The sequence below is a fragment of the Salmo trutta genome, unplaced genomic scaffold (genome assembly GCF_901001165.1).
Source record: "Salmo trutta unplaced genomic scaffold, fSalTru1.1, whole genome shotgun sequence".
Classification (NCBI taxonomy): Eukaryota; Metazoa; Chordata; class Actinopteri; order Salmoniformes; family Salmonidae; genus Salmo; species Salmo trutta.
Window position 1 is genome coordinate 281,858 of NW_021822708.1, and position 21,363 is coordinate 303,220.

The 21,363-nt window shown below is 46.1% G+C and overlaps 1 pseudogene; it reads left to right on the plus strand.

Annotated features, from left to right (window-relative positions):
* The window catches only part of LOC115183942 (ubiquitin thioesterase ZRANB1-like), a 49,223-nt pseudogene extending 38,927 nt beyond the window's left edge, over positions 1-10,296 (plus strand).
* Positions 10,297-21,363: the final 11,067 nt, after the last annotated feature.

The window sequence follows — 21,363 nt, forward strand, 5'->3', positions numbered from 1 at the left end:
TTTATCTGATCTGAGTTATACAATATACAGCTGTCACTATCATGACCAAATCATGTGAAAGTTTCTCAAATTGATTGAAATGCTAATGGCAGCGTAGCCTAGTGGTTAGAGAGTTGGACTAGTAACCGAAAGGTTGCAAGTTTGAATCCCTGAGCTGACAAGGTAAAAATCTGTTGTTCTGCCCCTGAACAAGGCAGTTAACCCACTGTTTCCTGGTAGGCCGTCATTATAAATAAGAATTTGTTCTTAACTGACTTACCTAGTTAAATAAAGGTCAAATAAATAAAAAATAAAAATGACTTGAATGGGATTTGTGCCACCAATGCTAAAACATTAGCATGTGGCAAAAGGGCCAGGAAAACTAAACCAGAGAACGGATTGCTGTCATACCTTGTCCATAGATTGTTGACAGGATAAGAAAACCAATGTCATTTGGGTAGACTATCCCTTTAAGCCTTCCATTGTGAGGAGACTAAAGTATTGTAGTACATTGAATATCTCCTAATCACCAATCTCATGTCTGTCTGTTTTCCTGTCTGTCTGTCTGTCTGTTTTCCTGTCTACCTGCCTGTTTTCCTGTCTGTCTGTCTGCCTGCCTGTTTTCCTGTCTACCTGCCTGTTTTCCTGTCTGCCTGTTTTCCTGTCTGCCTGTTTTCCTGTCTGTCTGTCTGTCTGTTTTCCTGTCTACCTGCCTGTTTTCCTGTCTGTCTGTGTCTGTCTTCCTGTCTGTCTGTCTGTCTGTTTTCCTGTCTGTCTGTCTGTTTTCCTGTCTGTCTGTCTGTCTGTTTTCCTGTCTACCTGCCTGTTTTCCTGTCTGTCTGTCTTCCTGTCTGTTTTCCTGTCTTCCTGTCTGTCTGTTTTCCCCCCAGCCTGGTGCCAGCCTGGAACAGACTCACATCTTTGTTCTAGCGCACATTCTTCGTCGACCAATCATCGTGTACGGAGTGAAGTATTACAAGAGTTTCCGTGGAGAAACGTTAGGCTACACTCGTTTCCAAGGTGAGTACAGAAACGTTAGGCTACACTCGTTTCCAAGGTGATCGGAGAAAACGTTAGGGCTACACTCGTTTCCAAGGAGAGTGGAGAGGAGAAAACGTTAGGCTACACTCGTTTCCAAGGTGAGTGGAGAAACGTTAGGCTACACTCGTTTCCAAGGTGAGTGCAGGAAACGTTAGGCTACACTCGTTTCAAGGTGATCGGAGAAGAAACGTTAGGCTACACTCGTTTCCAAGGTGAGTGGAGGCGGAGAAACGTTAGGCTACACCTCGTTTTTCCAAGGTGATGGAGAGCGGAAGCGGAAACGTTAGGCTAACACTCGTTTTCCAAGGGTGAGTGGAGCGGAGAAGAACCGTTAGGCTACACTCCGTTTCCAAGGTGAGTGCAGCAACGTTAGGCCTACACTCGTTTCCCAAGGTGAGCGGAAGCGGAGGAAACGTTAGGCTACCAATCGTTTCCAAGGTGAGGTGCCGAAAACGTTAGGCTACACTCGTTTCCCATAGGTCGAGCGGAGAGAAACGTTAGGCTTACACTCGTTTCCAAGGTGAGTGAGCGGAGAAACGTTAGGCTACACTCGTTTTCCAAGTGTGAGCGGAGCGGAGAAACGTTAGGCTACACTCGTTCCAAGGTGAGCGGAGCGGAGAAACCTTAGGCTACACTCGTTTCCAAGGTGAGCGGAGCGGAAGAAACGTTAGGCTCCCACTCGTTTCCAAGGTGAGTGGAGAAACGTTAGGGCTACACTCGTTTCCAAGGGAGTGGGAGCGGAGAAACGTTTAGGCTACACTCGTTCCAAGGTGAGTGGAGCGGAAGAAACGTTAGGCTACACTCGTTTCCAAGGTGAGTGGAGCGGAAGAAACGTTAGGCTACACTCGTTTCCAAGGTGAGTGCAGAAACGTTTAGGCTACACTCGTTTCCAAGGTGAGTGCAAGAAAACGTTAGCTCCACTCGTTTCCAAGGTGAGCGGAGCGGAGAAACGTTAGGCTACACTCGTTTCCAAGGTGAGTGCAGAAACGTTAGGCTACACTCGTTTCCAAGGTGAGTGGAGAAACGTTAGGCTACACTCGTTTCCAAGGTGAGTGGAGAAACGTTAGGCTACACTCGTTTCCAAGGTGAGTGGAGCGGAGAAACGTTAGGCTACACTCGTTTCCAAGGTGAGTGGAGCGGAGAAACGTTAGGCTATACTCGTTTCCAAGGTGAGTGGAGCGGAGAAACGTTAGGCTACACTCGTTTCCAAGGTGAGTGCAGAAACGTTAGGCTACACTCGTTTCCAAGGTGAGTGCAGAAACGTTAGGCTACACTCGTTTCCAAGGTGAGTGCAGAAACGTTAGGCTACACTCGTTTCCAAGGTGAGTGCAGAAACGTTAGGCTCCACTCGTTTCCAAGGTGAGCGGAGCGGAGAAACGTTAGGCTACACTCGTTTCCAAGGTGAGTGCAGAAACGTTAGGCTACACTCGTTTCCAAGGTGAGTGGAGAAACGTTAGGCTACACTCGTTTCCAAGGTGAGCGGAGCGGAGAAACGTTAGGCTACACTCGTTTCCAAGGTGAGCGGAGTGGAGAAACGTTAGGCTACACTCGTTTCCAAGGTGAGCGGAGCGGAGAAACGTTAGGCTACACTCGTTTCCAAGGTGAGCGGAGTGGAGAAACGTTAGGCTACACTCGTTTCCAAGGTGAGTGGAGCGGTAAAATCATTATCTTGGGAGTCTATTGTGATAATATGCAGGTTTAACGTAGCGCTTTACAAGGACCCAGACACTTCATTCCTCCAAGCGTAATGGGCAGCTACGTAACGGTTATAGCTATAACTCACAGACCAGTCAGTCTGACCCCAGACCTGTAGAGAGAGAGAAACACACACACTTCATGTCATTATAGAGTGGGTGGCAGGACTTTAACAACCTGGACCCTGCATGAAAACAATCAGGTGAAATAGTGTGTTATTAGACCAGAGGAAGCTGTAGATAGAGACTGTGTGTGTGTGTGTGTGTGTGTGTGTGTGTTGTGTGTGTGTGTGTGTGTGTGTGTACCTAAGCTGAGCCTACATATGAAACCTTATAGGAACAACATGGTTGCTGGGTAACATCAAAACTACACAGATCTCCAAATCCTTTCCTTTCATGTTCTAAACAGACTACAATTAATAGAAAAGCTCTAGCAACCAATGCATGCAACACTAGATCATGAAAAGGACCACTCAAGGACCTCGTTTGGGAATAAGTGTTTTCATTTGCTATTATTTTGGGATCAAATAAAATCTTAATAAAATCAAATTTTATGTGTAGACTTTACCGTGACATGCTTACTTACGAGCTCTTTCCCAACATTGCAGTTAAAAAGTACGAAAATTAGCAAATTGATAAGAAAATTGTAGCACAATAAAATAAACGAGGCTATATACAGTCTATATACAAGGAGTAGCTGTACCGAGTAGGGTAGTGGAGTATGAGGTAGTAATGAGTCAGTGTACGAGGTAGTAGTGAGTCGGGGTACTGGGGTACGAGGTAGTAGTGAGTCGGGGTACTGGGGTACGAGGTAGTAGTGAGTCGGGGTACTGGGGTACGAGGTAGTAGTGAGTCGGGGTACTGGGGTACGAGGTAGTAGTGAGTCGGGGTAGGGGTGTACGAGGTAGTAGTGATCGGGGTACTGGGTACGAGGGTAGTAAGTCGGGGTACTGGGGTACGAGGTAGTAGTGAGTCGGGGTAGTAGAGTACGAGGTAGTAGTGAGTCGGGGTAGTTGTGAGTCGGGGTAGTGGGGTACGAGGTAGTAGTGAGTCGGGGTACTGGGGTACGAGGTAGTAGTGAGTCGGGTACTGGGTACGAGGTAGTAGTGAGTCGGGTACTGGGGTACGAGGTAGTAGTGAGTCGGGGTACTGGGGTACGAGGTAGTAGTGAGTCGGGGTACGAGGTGAGTCGGGGTACTGGGGTAAGAGGTAGTAGTGAGTCGGGGTACTGGGGTACGAGGTAGTAGTGAGTCGGGTAGTAGAGTACGAGGTAGTAGTGAGTCGGGGTAGTTGTGAGTCGGGGTAGTGGGGTACGAGGTAGTTGTGAGTCGGGTAGTGGGGTACGAGGTAGTAGTGAGTCGGGGTACTGGGTATGAGGTAGTAGTGAGTCGGGTACTTACTGGGGTACGAGGTAGTAGTGAGTCGGTACTGGGGTACGAGGTAGTAGTGAGTCGGGATAGTGGGGTACGAGGTAGTAGTGAGTCGGGATAGTGGAGTACGAGGTAGTAGTGAGTCGGGGTACGAGGTAGTAGAGAGTCGGGTACTGGGGTACGAGGTGAGTCGGGGTACTGGGGTACGAGGTAGTAGTGAGTCGGTGTACTGGGGTACGAGGTAGTAGTGAGTCGGGGTACTTACTGGGGTACAAGGTAGTGGTGAGTCGGGGTACTGGTGTATGAGGTAGTAGTGAGTCGGGTACTGGGGTACGAGGTAGTAGTGAGTCGGTGTACTGGGGTACGAGGTAGTAGTGAGTCGGGGTACTGGGGTACGAGGTAGTAGTGAGTCGGGGTACGAGGTAGTAGTGAGTCGGGTACTGGGGTACGAGGTAGTAGTGAGTCGGGGTACGAGGTAGTAGTGAGTCGGGTACTGGGGTACGAGGTGAGTCGGGGTACTGGGGTACGAGTAGTAGTGAGTCGGTGTACTGGGGTACGAGGTAGTAGTGAGTCGGGGTGCTGGGGTACGAGGTAGTAGTAAGTCGGGGTACGAGGTAGTAGTAAGTCGGGGTACGAGGTAGTAGTGAGTCGGGTACTGGGGTACGAGGTGAGTCGGGTGGTACTGGGGTACGAGGGTAGTAGTGAGTCGGTGTACTGGGGTACGAGGTAGTAGTGAGTCGGGGTACTTACTGGGGTACGAGGTAGTGGTGAGTCGGGGTACTTACTGGGGTACGAGGTAGTAGTAGTGAGTCGGGGTAGTGGGGTACGAGGTAGTAGTGAGTCGGTGTACTGGGGTACGAGGTAGTAGTGAGTCGGGGTGCTGGGGTACGAGGTAGTAGTAAGTCGGGGTACAAGGTAGTAGTGAGTCGGGGTACTGGGGTACGAGGTGAGTCGGGGATACTGGGGTACGAGGTAGTAGTGAGGCGGTGTACTGGGGTACGAGGTAGTAGTGAGTCGGGTACTTACTGGGGTACGATGTATTAGTGAGTCGGTGTACTGGGGTACGAGGTAGTAGTGAGTCGGGGTACTTACTGGGGTACGAGGTAGTGGTGAGTCGGGGTACTTACTGGGGTACGAGGTAGTAGTAGTGAGTCGGGGTAGTGGGGTACGAGGTAGTAGTGAGTCGGGGTACTGGGGTATGAGGTAGTAGTGAGTCGGGGTACTTACTGGGGTACGAGGTAGTAGTGAGTCGGTACTGGGGTACGAGGTAGTAGTGAGTCGGGGTACTGGGGTACGAGGTAGTAGTGAGTCGGGATAGTGGAGTACGAGGTAGTAGTGAGTCGGGGTACTGGGGTACGAGGTAGTAGTGAGTCGGGGTACGAGGTAGTAGAGAGTCGGGTACTGGGGTACGAGGTGAGTCGGGGTACTGGGGTACGAGGTAGTAGTGAGTCGGTGTACTGGGGTACGAGGTAGTAGTGAGTCGGGGTACTTACTGGGGTACAAGGTAGTGGTGAGTCGGGGTACTGGGGTACGAGGTATTAGTGAGTTGGTGTACTGGGGTACGAGGTGAGTCGGTGTACTGGTGTATGAGGTAGTAGTGAGTCGGTGTAGTGGGGTATGAGGTGAGTCAGGGTACTGGGGTACGAGGTAGTAGTGAGTCGGTGTAGTGGGGTACGAGGTAGTAGTAGTGAGTCGGGGTAGTGGGGTACGAGGTAGTAGTGAGTCGGTGTACTGGGGTACGAGGTAGTAGGGAGTCGGGGTACTGGGGTACGAGGTAGTAGTGAGTCGGGTACTGGGGTACGAGGTAGTAGTGAGTCGGGGTACGAGGTAGTAGTGAGTCGGGTACTGGGGTACGAGGTGAGTCGGGGTACTGGGGTACGAGGTAGTAGTGAGTCGGTGTACTGGGGTACTAGGTAGTAGTGAGTCGGGGTACTTACTGGGGTACAAGGTAGTGGTGAGTCGGGGTACGAGGTAGTAGTAGTGAGTCGGGGTAGTGGGGTACGAGGTAGTAGTGAGTCGGTGTACTGGGGTACGAGGTAGTAGTGAGTCGGGGTGCTGGGGTACGAGGTAGTAGTAAGTCGGGGTACGAGGTAGTAGTGAGTCGGGTACTGGGGTACGAGGTGAGTCGGGGTACTGGGGTACGAGGTAGTAGTGAGTCGGTGTACTGGGGTACGAGATAGTAGTGAGTCGGGGTACTTACTGGGGTACGAGGTAGTAGTGAGTCGGGGTACTTACTGGGGTACGAGGTAGTAGTAGTGAGTCGGGGTAGTGGGGTACGAGGTAGTAGTGAGTCGGTGTACTGGGGTACGAGGTAGTAGTGAGTCGGGGTGCTGGGGTACGAGGTAGTAGGAAGTCGGGGTACGAGGTAGTAGTGAGTCGGGGTAGTTGTGAGTCGGGGTAGTGGGGTACGAGGTATTAGTGAGTTGGTGTACTGGGGTACGAGGTGAGTCGGTGTACTGGTGTATGAGGTAGTAGTGAGTCAGTGTACTGGGGTACGAGGTGAGTCGGTGTACTGGTGTATGAGGTAGTAGTGAGTCGGTGTAGTGGGGTATGAGGTGAGTCAGGGTACTGGGGTACGAGGTAGTAGTGAGTCGGGGTACTGGGGTACGAAGTAGTAGTGAGTCGGGGTACTGGGGTACGAGGTAGTAGTGAGTCGGGGTAGTGGGGTACGAGGTAGTAGTGAGTCGGTGTACTGGGGTACGAGGTAGTAGTGAGTCAGGGTACTGGGGTACGAGGTGAGTTGGGGTACTGGGGTATGAGGTAGTAGTGAGTCGGGTACTGGGGTACGAGGTGAGTCGGGGTACTGGGGTACGAGGTAGTAGTGAGTCGGGGTACGAGGTAGTAGTGAGTCGGGGTAGTGGGGTACGAGGTAGTAGTGAGTCGGGGTACTGGGGTACGAGGTAGTAGTGAGTCGGGGTAGTGGGGTACGAGGTAGTTGGAGGGATAGTACTAAAAATCTATGTACATGTCGGTAGGAGAGAAAGGCACAAAGTCTGGGTAGCCATTTGATTAACTGTTCAACAGTCTAATGGCTTTGGGGTAGAAGCTGTTCAGGAGCCTTTTGGACCTAGACTCGACGACTCGGTACCGCTTGCCGTGCGGTAGCAGAGGGAACAGACTGTGACTTGGGTGGCTGGAGTTTTTAGAGCCTTTCTTTTGACACCGCCTGGTATAGAGGTCCTGGATGACTGGGACCTCTGTACTAGTGATGTACTGGGACGTACACGGCTGACCTGTCTCTCTACCTGTACAGGTGTGTACCTGTCTCTCTACCTGTACAGGTGTGTACCTGTCTCTCTACCTGTACAGGTGTGTACCTGTCTCTCTACCTGTACAGGTGTGTACCTGTCTGAGACTGACCTGTCTCTCTACCTGTACAGGTGTGTACCTGCCCCTGTTGTGGGAGCAGAGCTTCTGTTGGAAGAGTCCCATCGCCCTGGGTTACACGCGTGGACACTTCTCTGCCCTGGTCGCCATGGAGAACGACGGCTACGACAATCGCGGCGCGGGCGCCAACCTCAACACCGACGACGACGTCACCGTAACCTTCCTGCCGCTGGTGGACAGCGAGAGGAAACTGCTGCACGTACATTTCCTGTCTGCACACGAGGTAAACATTAACTCTTAGCCTACAATTTCCGCGCGCCCCCAGCGTAAATCTAATTACATAATATTAAAATACATCTGTTTAAACTATAGAAAGATGTTTTTTTTTTATATATATATATATATATAACTGTCACTTTACTGTCAGTTATACCCACATACATTAATAACTGTCCTATTACTGTCACTTATACCCACACACATTAATAACTGTCCCATCACTGGCAGTTATACCCACATACATTAATAACTGTCCCATCACTGGCAGTTATACCCACATACATTAATAACTGTCCCATCACTGGCAGTTATACCCACATACATTAATAACTGTCCCTTTACTGTCAGTTATACCCACATACATTAATAACTGTCACTTATACCCACATACATTAATAACTGTCACTTATACCCACATACATTAATAACTGTCACTTTACTGTCAGTTATACCCACATACATTAATAACTGTCCTATTACTGTCACTTATACCCACACACATTAATAACTGTCCCATCACTGGCAGTTATACCCACATACATTAATAACTGTCCCATCACTGGCAGTTATACCCACATACATTAATAACTGTCCCTTTACTGTCAGTTATACCCACATACATTAATAACTGTCACTTATACCCACATACATTAATAACTGTCCCTTTACTGTCAGTTATACCCACATACATTAATAACTGTCCCTTTACTGTCAGTTATACCCACATACATTACATTCTAGTTTGCTTAGTTTTTTTGTTAATTCTTTCCAATGTGTGTCTCTCTATCTGTCTAGATGGGTAATGAGGAGCAGCAGAAGTTGTTGAGGGAGTGGTTGGACTGCTGTGTAACAGATACATTGTCTAAAGCATGGTTTCTCTCTCTCTCTCTCTCTCTCTCTCTCTGTCTCCTACCTCTCTCTCTCTCTCTCTCTTTCTCCTCCTCTCTCTCTCTCTCTCTCTCTTTCTCCTACCTCTCTCTGTCTCCTACCTCTCTCTCTCTCTCTCTTTCTCCTCTCTCTCTCTCTCTCTCTCTCTCTTTCTCCTACCTCTCTCTGTCTCCTACCTCTCTCTCTCTGTCTCCTACCTCTCTCTCTCTCTCTCTTTCTCCTCTCTCTCTCTCTCTCTCTCTTTCTCTGTCTCCTACCTCTCTCTCTCTCTCTCTCTCTAGATGGGTAACGAGGAGCAGCAGGAGAAGTTGTTGAGGGAGTGGTTGGACTGCTGTGTAACGGAGGGAGGCATGCTGGCCGCAATGCAGAAGTCGTCCCGTCGACGCAACCACCCTCTGGTCACACAAATGGTGGAGAACTGGCTGGATGGATACCGACAGATCTGTCCCTGCGCCTCTCTCTCCGACGGGGAGGAGGAGGATGAAGATGAGTGAAGGAGGTGAAGGACACAGTGACAGACACAGGAGAGGGTGACAGAGGAGGAGATGGCGTCACTGGATGGGACTCGAGACCACTAGCATCCTTCATACAGTACCATACGCCTCCTCACCTCGAAGAGGATCGACGGTCTTCTGCGCTGCCACCTGAGGCTGTATCCCAAAGCACATAGGGGTTCTGCTCAAAAAAGTAGTGCGCACTATATAGGGAATAGGTTGCCATTTGGGACGCGGGCGGAGCGTTCAATGGTCTTTTCACTCTGCCGTCTCAGAAGCACTGAAGAGAGGAGACTTGCCCTGGTTCTGAAAGAACACTCTAGAACACGTTCTAGAATCTCCTCGACAAAACCATGACAACAACAATGGGTGCGTTCGTAAATTCACTCAGGAGAGCCTTGTCAGGTTGTAAATTCAGAGCGCACAACGGCAATCAAGCACCCAAGCTAACTGGCTAACTGGTGGCTACCTTGCTAGCTACTTCCAGACACATAATGAGAGAACAACTCACTCTGACTATTTTACTCTCCCTAGTAGAGCAGGTTAGGCTGTTTACATGTTATCCAGAGTGTTTGTAACTGTTCTGTTGGCAACAATTGAATTACGTTATTTTTAGTTTTTTTTGCAGAGGTTTACTGACACCGGTCGTATTCAGCGGGTGTTGCGTGTTTTTATAAATGAATCAGATATTCTGTCCCTCTCTCACACTGACGACAGTGTTCTGAAATGGGAGTAGATAGCCGGAGTGAATTTACGAACGCCCCCAAGGACAGCGACTACCACAAGTAGCAACCCATAGTATTTTAAATAAACAACTATAGTTTGTGAAATGTTAATCATCTTTAAAATATTTAGTTTTTCCATTTCTCCCAGTGTAATTATTTATCCATCATTGTAATAATGCATGTGTTGTATAAATGATGTACTAGGAAACAACAACAAAAATACCAGCATCAAAGTGGAAGACAGGAATCCTCATTGACCATCACTACTATGGACATCTACCTACGAAACCACATTACTTAACAATTTTTCTAAAGTGTTCCGCTACCTATTTTGTTATTGAGAATACTTGTCGTTTTCAATCCCCTCCACCAGAGAGAAGTAGCACTATGTTTAGGAAGCTATAGTTATATTTAAGGAAACTTAAAAGACTGCTGCACTCATGAAATTAAACTATTCTATTTAGAGGATTATAAATGCTAACAGAATTAGCTTAAAAGCTAAAGCAGAGTTATTAAGGAGACTTTTCATCCCACAATGTGTGTATCTACAAGGTTAACCAGGAAGAGCATCTGTTTTTCTGGATCGTTTATCCCTTCTGCAAAATCCTTTAAAAAAAGTTGGATGGTAAAACTGTGTTTAAGAGAGCGAGGGAGAGAGAGAGAGAGAGGGGTACAGGGAGAGCGAGAGAGAGAGGGGTACAGGGAGAGCGAGCGAGGGAGAGAGAGAGGGGCACAGGGAGAGCGAGAGAGAGGCACAGGGAGAGAGAGAGAGAGAGAGGCACAGAGAGAGAGAGAGGGGTACAGGGAGAGCGAGAGAGAGGCACAGGGAGAGAGAGAGAGAGAGAGGCACAGGGAGAGCGAGAGAGAGAGAGAGGCACAGGGAGAGCGAGAGAGAGAGAGAGGGGTACAGGGAGAGCGAGAGAGAGAGAGGGGCACAGGGAGAGCGAGAGAGAGGCACAGGGAGAGAGAGAGAGAGGCACAGGGAGAGAGAGAGAGAGAGGCACAGGGAGAGCGAGAGAGAGAGGGCTGGGGGGCAGAGAGAGGAGAGTTTTATACTTTTTTCTGCTCTGGTTTTTCTGTGTTTTTGTTTGATTATTTCCATCATTCACTCTGTGAGGAGAAAACCTGTACAAGTTGGGTGCCATTTGTTAGTGTGATGTATTAAGTCATTGATGTTCCAGCGGTGGATCAATATTATGGTGGGAGAAGAGATGGGCCTAAAATAACAAACACTCAGCTGCTTTTCTAAAAGGAGTCCATTAAAGGGATAGTTCACCCAAATTACAAAATGACACAATTGATTTGCTTACACTGTAAGCGGTTTTATGGAGAAGGTATGACGACAATCCATGATTTGGTTTTATTTCCTGACACTGTTTTAGCATTTTTGGCACATATCCCATTCACGTCATGCTAGCGATTATTAGCATTTTCCGGCATCATGTCCAAATCATCTGAAAGTATCTCAAATGGATTGTGAAGCTCAACAGAGTCACTTACAGCAAAGATGTTCTATTATATTGACAAGATAATTGAGTGGGACCATTCTAGCCAATGAGAGGGCAGATACGAGTGTGAACAACGGGCACAACTCCCATATAAAGTAGTTTTTTTTCACAGTTGCCGAAATGCCACGGCATCCATTTGTAACAACCTAACATGCTGGCTAGACGCGCGTGAGCAGTTTGGAAATAGAGCCAAGTAGCCAAACAGAAGCTCGTTGATGTGCGCGAGCAGTTTGGATGACGTGCTGCAAGTCCCGCCTCTCCCATCTCCTCATTGGTTTTTAGGAGCATATACCCATGTGGGTGATTGAAAGGTGAACTGAGGTCCACACTCCAGTCCAGTTGGTGGTGGTAACGCACCTTAAAGTTGGTTACCAAACCGCCTTATAAAGTCCACAGAAGAAGAAGATAAATGATGACTATAAACCAACTAGGTTTCCCCTTTTTATCTGTGGATGAATTGTCAGAGTAGAGAAAACACGATGTGGCTCCAAAATGGGTCGAAATTCTAGAAAGATCCAGGAAGAAAAAAGGGACCTTGTGCATTTCAGGTAAAATAACAACCCAATTTTTATATCCCAGGACAAATTAGCTAGCAACAGCAAGCTAGCTAGCCAAAATGTCCATTAATGTGTTAGTTGGTTCAGAGTTCGTTTTGGTATTTCAACCTACGCGTCCAGATTTGCGCCTGGTGTGGATGTACAAAATCCACATGCGGGCGATGGCGCACGCGCCCTAGTCTGCATATAAACCTCACGTAGCAAATTAGCGGTTCACTTTTTTTGTTGACAATCCAACACTTATTGAGAGATTTTTTGGGGCGAAGTAAACCCTCTCGTTTTGCAATCTTCTCTTCTGGTAGATGATTGGTACATACTGTAATGCTAACATCAGTACCATGACTTTGAATGAGATGCTAAAAATGTTAGCATTTGGAAACAGTGCCAGGTAAAAGAAATGGAGGAACTTATTCAAGAAAGATCCAGTGTAATATATTATAAAAAAATTTAGCGAACTGAATGAAATATGGGCAAAAATGCACCAAATTCTTTTTAAAAATCGTCAACGTAGAAATGCTACCAAAAATTATTTTACCGAAACTACAAATGATGTAGTTGCCCATGATTCACCAAACGATATTTTGAAAGAGGAAGTAAAGTACTTTAAGAACATGTTTTCGTTTCAGTTTCCTCCATCTCCACTAACCGAAGCTAATTGTATGGATTTTTTTTTACTATTAATAATGTGAAATTAACATCTGTACAGAAAGATTCGTGTGAAGGCCAAATTATAGAGGAGGAACTTCTTGATGCAATTAAAGCCTTTAATTCTGTGAAAACTCCAGGGCTGGATGGCATACCAGTGGAGGTATACCAAACTTTTTTTTGATATACTGAAGAGAACTTTATTAGCATGTTTTAACCACTTCTATATAAATGGTAGATTATCAGACACTCGACAAGGTCTGATTTCATTATTACTGAAACAGGATCCAAGTGGTGTGTATATATATATATATAAAGATCCAGTCCATTTAAAAAAAAAATTGGTGGACTCTTACACTTCAGTGCTGTGATGCAAAAATTGTAGCTAAACGCTTGGCGCATAGAATTAAAGTACCTTCCCAAGTTCTCTCACGTCACCCCGCTCCTCCGCTCTCTCCACTGGCTTCCAGTTGAAGCTCGCATCCGCTACAAGACCATGGTGCTTGCCTACGGAGCTGCTTCTAACCCCCCCCCTTAAAAGATTTAGATGCACTATTGTAAAGTGGTTGTTCCACTGGATATCATAAGGTGAATGCACCAATTTGTAAGTTGCTCTGGATAAGAGCGTCTGCTAAATGACTTAAATATCTGCTAAATGACTTAAATGTTTTGTCAGATATTATTCATCCTAATCAGACAGGTTTTTTACATGGACGTTACATTGGACATAATATAAGACAAGTACTGGAAACACAAGACAAGCTAAACACCTTCTTTGCTCGCTTTGAGGATTATTCCGTGCCACCGACGCGTCCCCCTACCAAGGACTGCAGCCCCCCCCATCCTTCTCTGTGGCTGACGAGAGTAAGACATTTAAACGTGTTAACCCTCGCAAGGCTACTGGCCCAGACGGCATCCCTAGCCGCGTCCTCAGAGCATGCGCAGAGCAGCTGGCTGGTGTGTTTACAGATGTATTCAATCGCTCCCTATCCCAGTCTGCTGTCCCCACATGCTTCAAGATGGCCTCGATAGCTACTGTACCAAAGAAGGCAAAGGTAGTCAGTCATTCAGTTCAGTTATCGCCCCGTAGAACTCACTTCTGTCATCATGAAGTGCTTTGAGAGACTAGTCAAAGATCATATCACCTCCACCTTACCGGCCACCCTAGACCCACTTCAATTTGCTTACCGCCTCAACAGGTCCACAGACGATGTAAACGCCATCACACTGCCCACTGCCCTATCCCATCTGGACAAGAGGAATACCTATGTAAGAATGCTGTTCATTGACTACATCTCAGCCTTCAACACCATTACACCCTCCAAGCTCATCATTAAGCTTAAGGCCCTGGGTCTCAACTAGAGGTCGACCGATTAGGATTTTTCAACGCCGGTACCGATTATTGGAGGACCAAAAAAGCCGATACCAATTAATCAGACGATTCTTATATATATATATTTGTAACAATGACAATTACAACAATACTGAATGAACAATGAACACTTTTATTTTAACTTAATATAATACATAAATAAAATCAATTTAGTCTCAAATAAATAATGAAACATGCTCAATTTGGTTTAAATAATGCAAAAACACAGTGTTGGAGAAGAAAGTAAAAGTGCAATATGTGCCATGTAAAAAAAGCTAACGTTTAAGTTCCTTGCTCAGAACATGAGAACATATGAAAGCTGGTGGTTCCTTTTAACATGAGTCTTCAATATTCCCAGGTAGAAGTTTTAGGTTGTAGTTATTATAGGACTATTTCTCTCTATACCATTTTGTATTTCATAGACCTTTTGACTATTGGATGTTTTTATAGGCGCTATAGTATTGCCAGCCTAATCTCAGGAGTTGATAGGCTTGAAGTCATAAACAGCGCTGTGCTTGAAGCATTGCTAAGAGCTGCTGGATAACGCAGTAAAGTGATGTTTGAATGCTTACGAGCCTGCTGCTGCCTACCACCGCTCAGTCAGACCGCTCTATCAAATATCAAATCATAGACTTAATTATATTAAACACACAGAAATACGAGCCTTTGGTCATTAATATGGTCAAATCCGGAAACTATAATTTCGAAAACAAAACGTTTATTCTTTCAGTGAAATACGGAACCGTTCCGTATTTTATCTAACGTGTGGCATCCCTACGTCTAAATATTGCTGTTACATTGCACAACCTTCAATGTTATGTCATAATTATGTAAAATTCTGGCAAATTAATTACAGTCTTTGTTAGGAAGAAATGGTCTTCACACAGTTCGTAACGAGCCAGGCGGCCCAAACTGCTGCATATACCCTGACTCTGCTTGCGCTGAACGCAAGAGAAGTGACACAATTTCCCTAGTTAATATTGCCTACTAACATACATTTCTTTTCACTAAATATGCAGGTTTAAAAATATATACTTCTGTGTATTGATTTTAAGGAAGGCATTGATGTTTATGGTTAGGTACATTTCGTGCAACGATTGTGCTTTTTTCACGAATGCCCTTTTGTTAAATCATCACCCGTTTGGCGAAGTTGAAGTAGGCTGTGATTCGATGATAAATTAACAGGCACCGCATTGATTATATGCAACGCAGGACAAGCTAGTTAACCTAGTAATATCATCAACCATGTGTAGTTAACTAGTGGTTATGTTAAGATTGATTGTTTTTTATAAGATAAGTTTAATGCTAGCTAGCAACTTACCTTGGCTCCTTGCTGCCACAAGGTCCTTTTGACGCTGCACTTGCGTAACAGGTGATCAGCCTGCCACACAGTTTCCTCGTGGAGTGCAATGTAATCGGCCGTAATCGGCGTCCAAAAAGGCAGATTACCGATTGTTATGAAAACTTCAAATCGGCCCTATGGCCGATTAATCGGTCAACCTCTAGTCAACTCCGCCCTGTGCAATAGGGTCCTGGACTTTCTGACGGGCCGCCCCCAGGTGGTGAAGGTAGGAAACAACATCTCCACTTCGCTGATCCTCAACACTGTGGCCCCACAAGGGTGCGTGCTCAGCCCTCTCCTGTACTCCCTGTCCACCCACGACTGCGTGGCCATAAACGCCTCCAACTCAATCATCAAGTTTGCAGACGACACAACAGTAGTGGGCTTGATCACCAACAACGACGAGACGGCCTACAGGGAGGAGGTGAGGGCCCTCGGAGTGGGGTGTCAGGAAAATAACCTCTCACTCAACGTCAACAAAACAAAGGAGATGATCGTTGACTTCAGGAAACAGCAGAGGGAGCAGCCCTCTATCCACATTGATGGGACCGCAGTGGAGAAGGCGGAAAGCTTCATGTTCCTCGGCGTACACATCACGGACAAACTGAAATGGTCCACCCACACAGACAGTGTAGTGAAGAAGGCGCAACAGCTCCACTTCAACCTCAGGAGGCTGAAGAAATTTGGCTTGTCACCTAAAACCCTCACAAACTTTTACAGATGCACAATTAAAAGCATCCTGTCGAGCTGTATCACCTGGTAAGGTGATAGGCAACTGCACCGCCATCAACCGGTCTGCACAATGCATCATCAGGGGCAAACTACCTGCCCTCCAGGACAGCTACAGCACCCAATGTCACAGAAAGGCCAAAAAGGACAACAACCACCCGAGCCACTGCCTGTTCACCCCGCTAACATCCAGAAGGCGAGGTCAGTACAGGTGCATCAAAGCTGGTACAGAGAGACTGAAAAACAGCTTCTGTCTCAAGGTCATCAGACTGTTAAACAGCCATCACTAACATAGAGAGGCTGCTGCCAACATACAGACCCAAATCTCTGGCCACTTTAATAAATGGATTTAATAAAGGTATCACTAGTCACTTTAAATAATGCCATTTTAATTTTTACATATCTTACATCACTCAATGCGGCCATTGATTATAGGCTTGAGGTGGCTTCCTTGATCACGCAGGTCGCCAGCCTACAAAGAAACTGGGGAAAACGCAGTGTGGAATGTTTACCTTTTCTACGCCGGTGGCTGGACGGCGTTCACGCTTGTTGAATGCATTTCCGCCTTGTCGTTTGTCGTTATCCGACGGGCTCGTGTTGCCCGGAGTTTTTTTTTCACCAGGGCTGTCATCTCCTGCCTCTCCTCCCCCATCTGATAATGGAGTCGAAGGAGCACAGCAAGAGGAGCATGGCAATCAACGATGGTCGCATGACACGAATCGTGGAATCCAAAGCGCGGCGGCCTCCCGCAAAGCAGTCTACACCCCCAACGAGAGGCCCAGAGCCGACACAAAACCACCGATCAGGCTCCACCCTGGAGCCTGATCTTCCTGGACCTTCATCGCTGGGGGTACCTGTGTCAGCGGCCGCTGTGCCTACTCCTTCCCCTACGATTTTTGAAGTCGACGTCGGCAACCTTCCCTCCCTTTTCTGGTTTGAGCGGGGCTTCTCCATCTGTCGTAGGCCTGAGCCAGGAGTTACGGGCTCATGTTATCCTGCCTCCCGCCTGTCCATAAAGGGTTCTCAGAATCCTGTGAAGTGTGGGAGTGGAAGGATTCCCTCGTCCTTCTCGCCAACCGTGATTTTGGGAGGCTCCATGGTAAGAAATGTGACCGCTCCTAGTGTAAAAACAATGTCCTATCCCGGAGCTCGATTAAATTACATTACTAAGCCTCTCCTGAATGTACTACACCAGGACATGGAAATCGATTCTATCGTCGTCCATGTGGGTTTTAATGACATTATGAAGGGCATCTCTGAACAGTTGAATCAGGATTTTAAAGAGCTGATTGATTCTCTGCTAGAAACTAATAAAAGACCCATCATATCTGGCCCTGTGCCCTCTCTGATCCCTCTCTGATCCCTCTCTGAATCGTGGCACTGAATGCTTTAGCAGGATTCTTTCTCTTCACAACTGGCTACGTGATTAATGTAGACAATTTCGATGCCTTTTGGATACAAAACACGTTTTATAAGGGGGATGGTTTCCACCCAAATCATTTGGGTTCCTGGATCTTTTCACAGCATTATAAAGCTGCATTGAGACAATGACTTATCAATGACCCAAGCCCAGCTCAGTTAATCCCTACCATTGTGTCGCTTAGTCATTAAAATGCTTTTGTAAATGTACATTATACCAGGTGCATTGGTAGATACAATGTAAGTGACCTAATTACTGCCCTGAAAGCCTCTGCTAATCCTACAGCTATTGTATGCAGTAATCATGTGCCAATGAACCAGATTTATACTGTTAGCACTGAGGCGGCGTACCCTAGAAGGATGTCCGCTGTGTGCAGCTCACCTTGCACTAACGTAAATAACATGAGCATATCTACTTCTGCTAAACTTCCCAGTAAAGCAATGAAAACAAGCAAGCATCCCAGAAAAGTGGCCAAAATAGCTCATGATAACATATGTAGCTTAAGAAACAAGGTTCATGAAATCAATAATTTGCTAGTAACAGATGACATTCATATTCTATCTCTGAAACACAGATAATACCTCTGATACAGTGGTAGCAATACAAGGTTATAACCAGTGATGCACCGATATGACATTTTTGTCCGATACCAATATCCGATATTTTCCTTGCCAAAAAACCCAATAACCGATACATTTTTGCGGCGTTTTAAGCATTCTAGTACAGTTAAATAGTTAACGCACACACACGGACACAGCGGTCTAAGGCACTGCATCTCAGTGAAAGAGGCGTCACTACAGTCCCTGGTTCGAATCCAGGCTGTATAACATCCGGCCGTGATTGGGAGTCCCATAGGGCAGGGCACAATTGGACCAGTGTTGTCCGGGTTTGGCCGGGGTAGGCTGTCATTGTAAATAAGAATTTGTTCTTAACTGACTTGCCTAGTTAAAGGTTACACACACACACACACACACACCATACTGACCCAGACGTTATTTTGTTGGCATTTACGTATGTCCCCATTACCAGTAAAACATCATCAAAACCTGTTTCTTTCACTTCCTGTGCTGTTTCGTTGTTCATTTGGTCAGTCATTTCATTCTCAACCAGGATTTCTATGGAACGCCGTGTGGGTCTTTGCATGGCCACGCAGCCATGGGTGAACTGGGAGTACAGGAGAGGGCTGAGAACGCACCCTTGTGGGGCCCCAGTGTTGAGGATCAGTGGGGTGGAGATGTTGTTTCCTACCCTCACCACCTGGGGGTGGCCCGTCAGGAAGTCCAGGACCCAGTTGCACAGGGCGGGGTTGAGAGCCAGGGTCTCCAGCTTAATGACGAGTTTGGAGGGTACTATGGTGTTAAATGCTGAGCTGTAATCAATTAACAGCATTCTTACATAGGTATTTCTCTTGTTGAGATGGGATAGGGCAGTGTGCGATTGCGTCGTCTGTGGACCTATGGGGGCTGTAAGCAAATTGGAGTGGGTCTAGGGTATCAGGTAGGGTGGATGTGATATGATCCTTGACTAGTCTCTCAAAGCACTTCATGATGACAGAAGTGAGTGCTACAGGGGCGATAGTCATTTAGTTCAGTTACCTGCTTTCTTGGGGACAGGAACAATGGTGTCCATCTTGAAGCATGTTGCCACAGCAGACTGGGATAGGGATTGATTGAATATGTCCGTAAACACACCAGCCAGCTGCTCTGCGCATGCTCTGAGGACGCGGCTAGGGATACCGTCTGGGCCGGCAGCCATGCGAGGGTTAACACGTTTAAATGTTTTACTCACGTTGGCCACGGAGAAGGAGAGCCCACAGGCTTTGGTAGCGGCCCGTGTTAGTGGCACTGTATTGTCCTCAAAGCGAGCAAAGAAGTTGTTTAATTTGTCTGGGAGCAAGACGTTGATGTCCGCGACGGGGCTGGTTTTCAGTTTTGTAGTTGACTGTAGACCCTGCCACATACGTCTCGTGTTTGAGCCGTTGAATTACGACTCTACTTTTGTCTCTATACTGACGCTTAGCTTGTTTGGTTGCCTTGTGGAGGGAATAGTTTGTATTCGGTCATGTTATACAAACACTGTTTGTATTCAGTCATGTTTCCAGTCATCTTGCCCTGATTTAAAGCGGTGGTTTGCTCTTTCAGTTTTGCGCGAATGCTGCCATCAATCCACGGTTTCTGGTTAGGGAAGGTTTTAATAGTCACAGTGGGTACAACATCACTGATGCACTTGCTAATAAACTCGCTCACTGAGTTTATACATCAATGTTTCCGATATGTTCACCGATATATCGTGCATCCCTAGTTATAATATTTACAGAAAAGACAAATGCCAATGGTGGAGATGTTACTGTTTATATTCAGAACCACATTCCTGTAAAGCTTAGAGAGGATCTCATGTTAAATACTGTTGAAGTAATATGGCTACAGGTTCATCTGCCTCACCTAAAGCCCATTCCGGTGGGAAGCTGCTATAGACCACCAAGTGCTAACATTCAGTCTCTGGATAATATGTGTGAAATGCTTGATAATGTATGTGATATCAACAGAGAGGTATATTTTCTGGGTAATTTTAAATATTGACTGGCTTTCATCAAACTGCCCAGTCAAGAAAAAGCTTCAAACTGTAACCAGTCAACCTACCAGGGTATAAACAGTACAGGAATGAAAATCATCAACATGTATTGATCACATCTTTACTAACGCTGCAGAAATAGTAGACTTAGTACTTTTGTTAAACAGAAAACCCAAAAGCAGTAGATCCACAAGGTCTGCCACGAGAGGTGACTGTATAGTTCCCTTAAGGAAAAACACCTTTAGTCAATCTGCTTTCTCTGTGAGAGCTTCATAGAACATAAAGACATGGCTAAAGGACAATCAGACTTGTCAACATAAAGACATGGCTAAAGGACAGTCAGACTAGTGAACATAATCCCTAGCTGTGTATTGCCGCTTTCCATGTTGTCTGTAGCTTGTGAGGTGTGGAAACACTGTTTCCTTTTTTTATGTATTTAGTTTTTTTTATGTTTGTGCTATTGCTCTGTCTGCATGCTACATGTTGCTTGTCCTATGTTGCTCTGTCTGCATGCTACATGTTGCTTGTCCTATGTTGCTCTGTCTGCATGCTACATGTTGCTTGTCCTATGTTGCTCTGTCTGCATGCTACATGTTGCTTGTCCTATGTTGCTCTGTCTGCATGCTACATGTTGCTTGTCCTATGTTGCTCTGTCTGCATGCTACATGTTGCTTGTCCTATGTTGCTCTGCATTAGCTCTCTGCTCATTGTTTGTTTGTATTGTTACTATAATTGTTTTTAATAAGCTGCCCAGGGACTGCGGTTGAAAATTAGCCGGCTGGCTAAAACCGCCACTTTTATTGAAAAGTTGATTTAATGTTCACTGTCCCTGTAATTTAAAAAAAACTCAAACTCAGATGTGCTTGAAAGCAGTATCCAGATCCATCGGATGTAGTGATCACAGTATAATAGCCACATGTAGGAAAACCAAAGTTCCAAAAGGCTGGGCCTAATATAGTGTATAAGAGGTCATACAATAAGATTTGTTGTGATTCCTATGTTGTTGACGTAAATAATATTTGTTGGTGTGTAATGAGGAGCAAAACAGACGCTGTATTTGACACATTGATGAAATTGCTTATTTCCGTTACTAATAAGCATGCAGCCGTTAAGAAAATAACTGTGAAAACTGTGGATTGATGAGGAATTGAAAAATGGTTCGGTTGAGAGAGATGAGGCAAATAAATCTGGCGGCACAAACGATTGGCAAACGTATTGCAAATTTTGAAATCATTTGACTGAACTGAATAAAAAAGAAGAAACTACACTATGAAACAAAGATAAATTATATTAAGAATGATAGTAAAAAAAAGCTTTGGAGCACCTTAAATGACATTTTGGGGAAAAGGGGCTAACTCGGCTCTATCATTCATGGAATCAGATGGATCATTCATCACAAAACCCACTGATACTGACAATTAC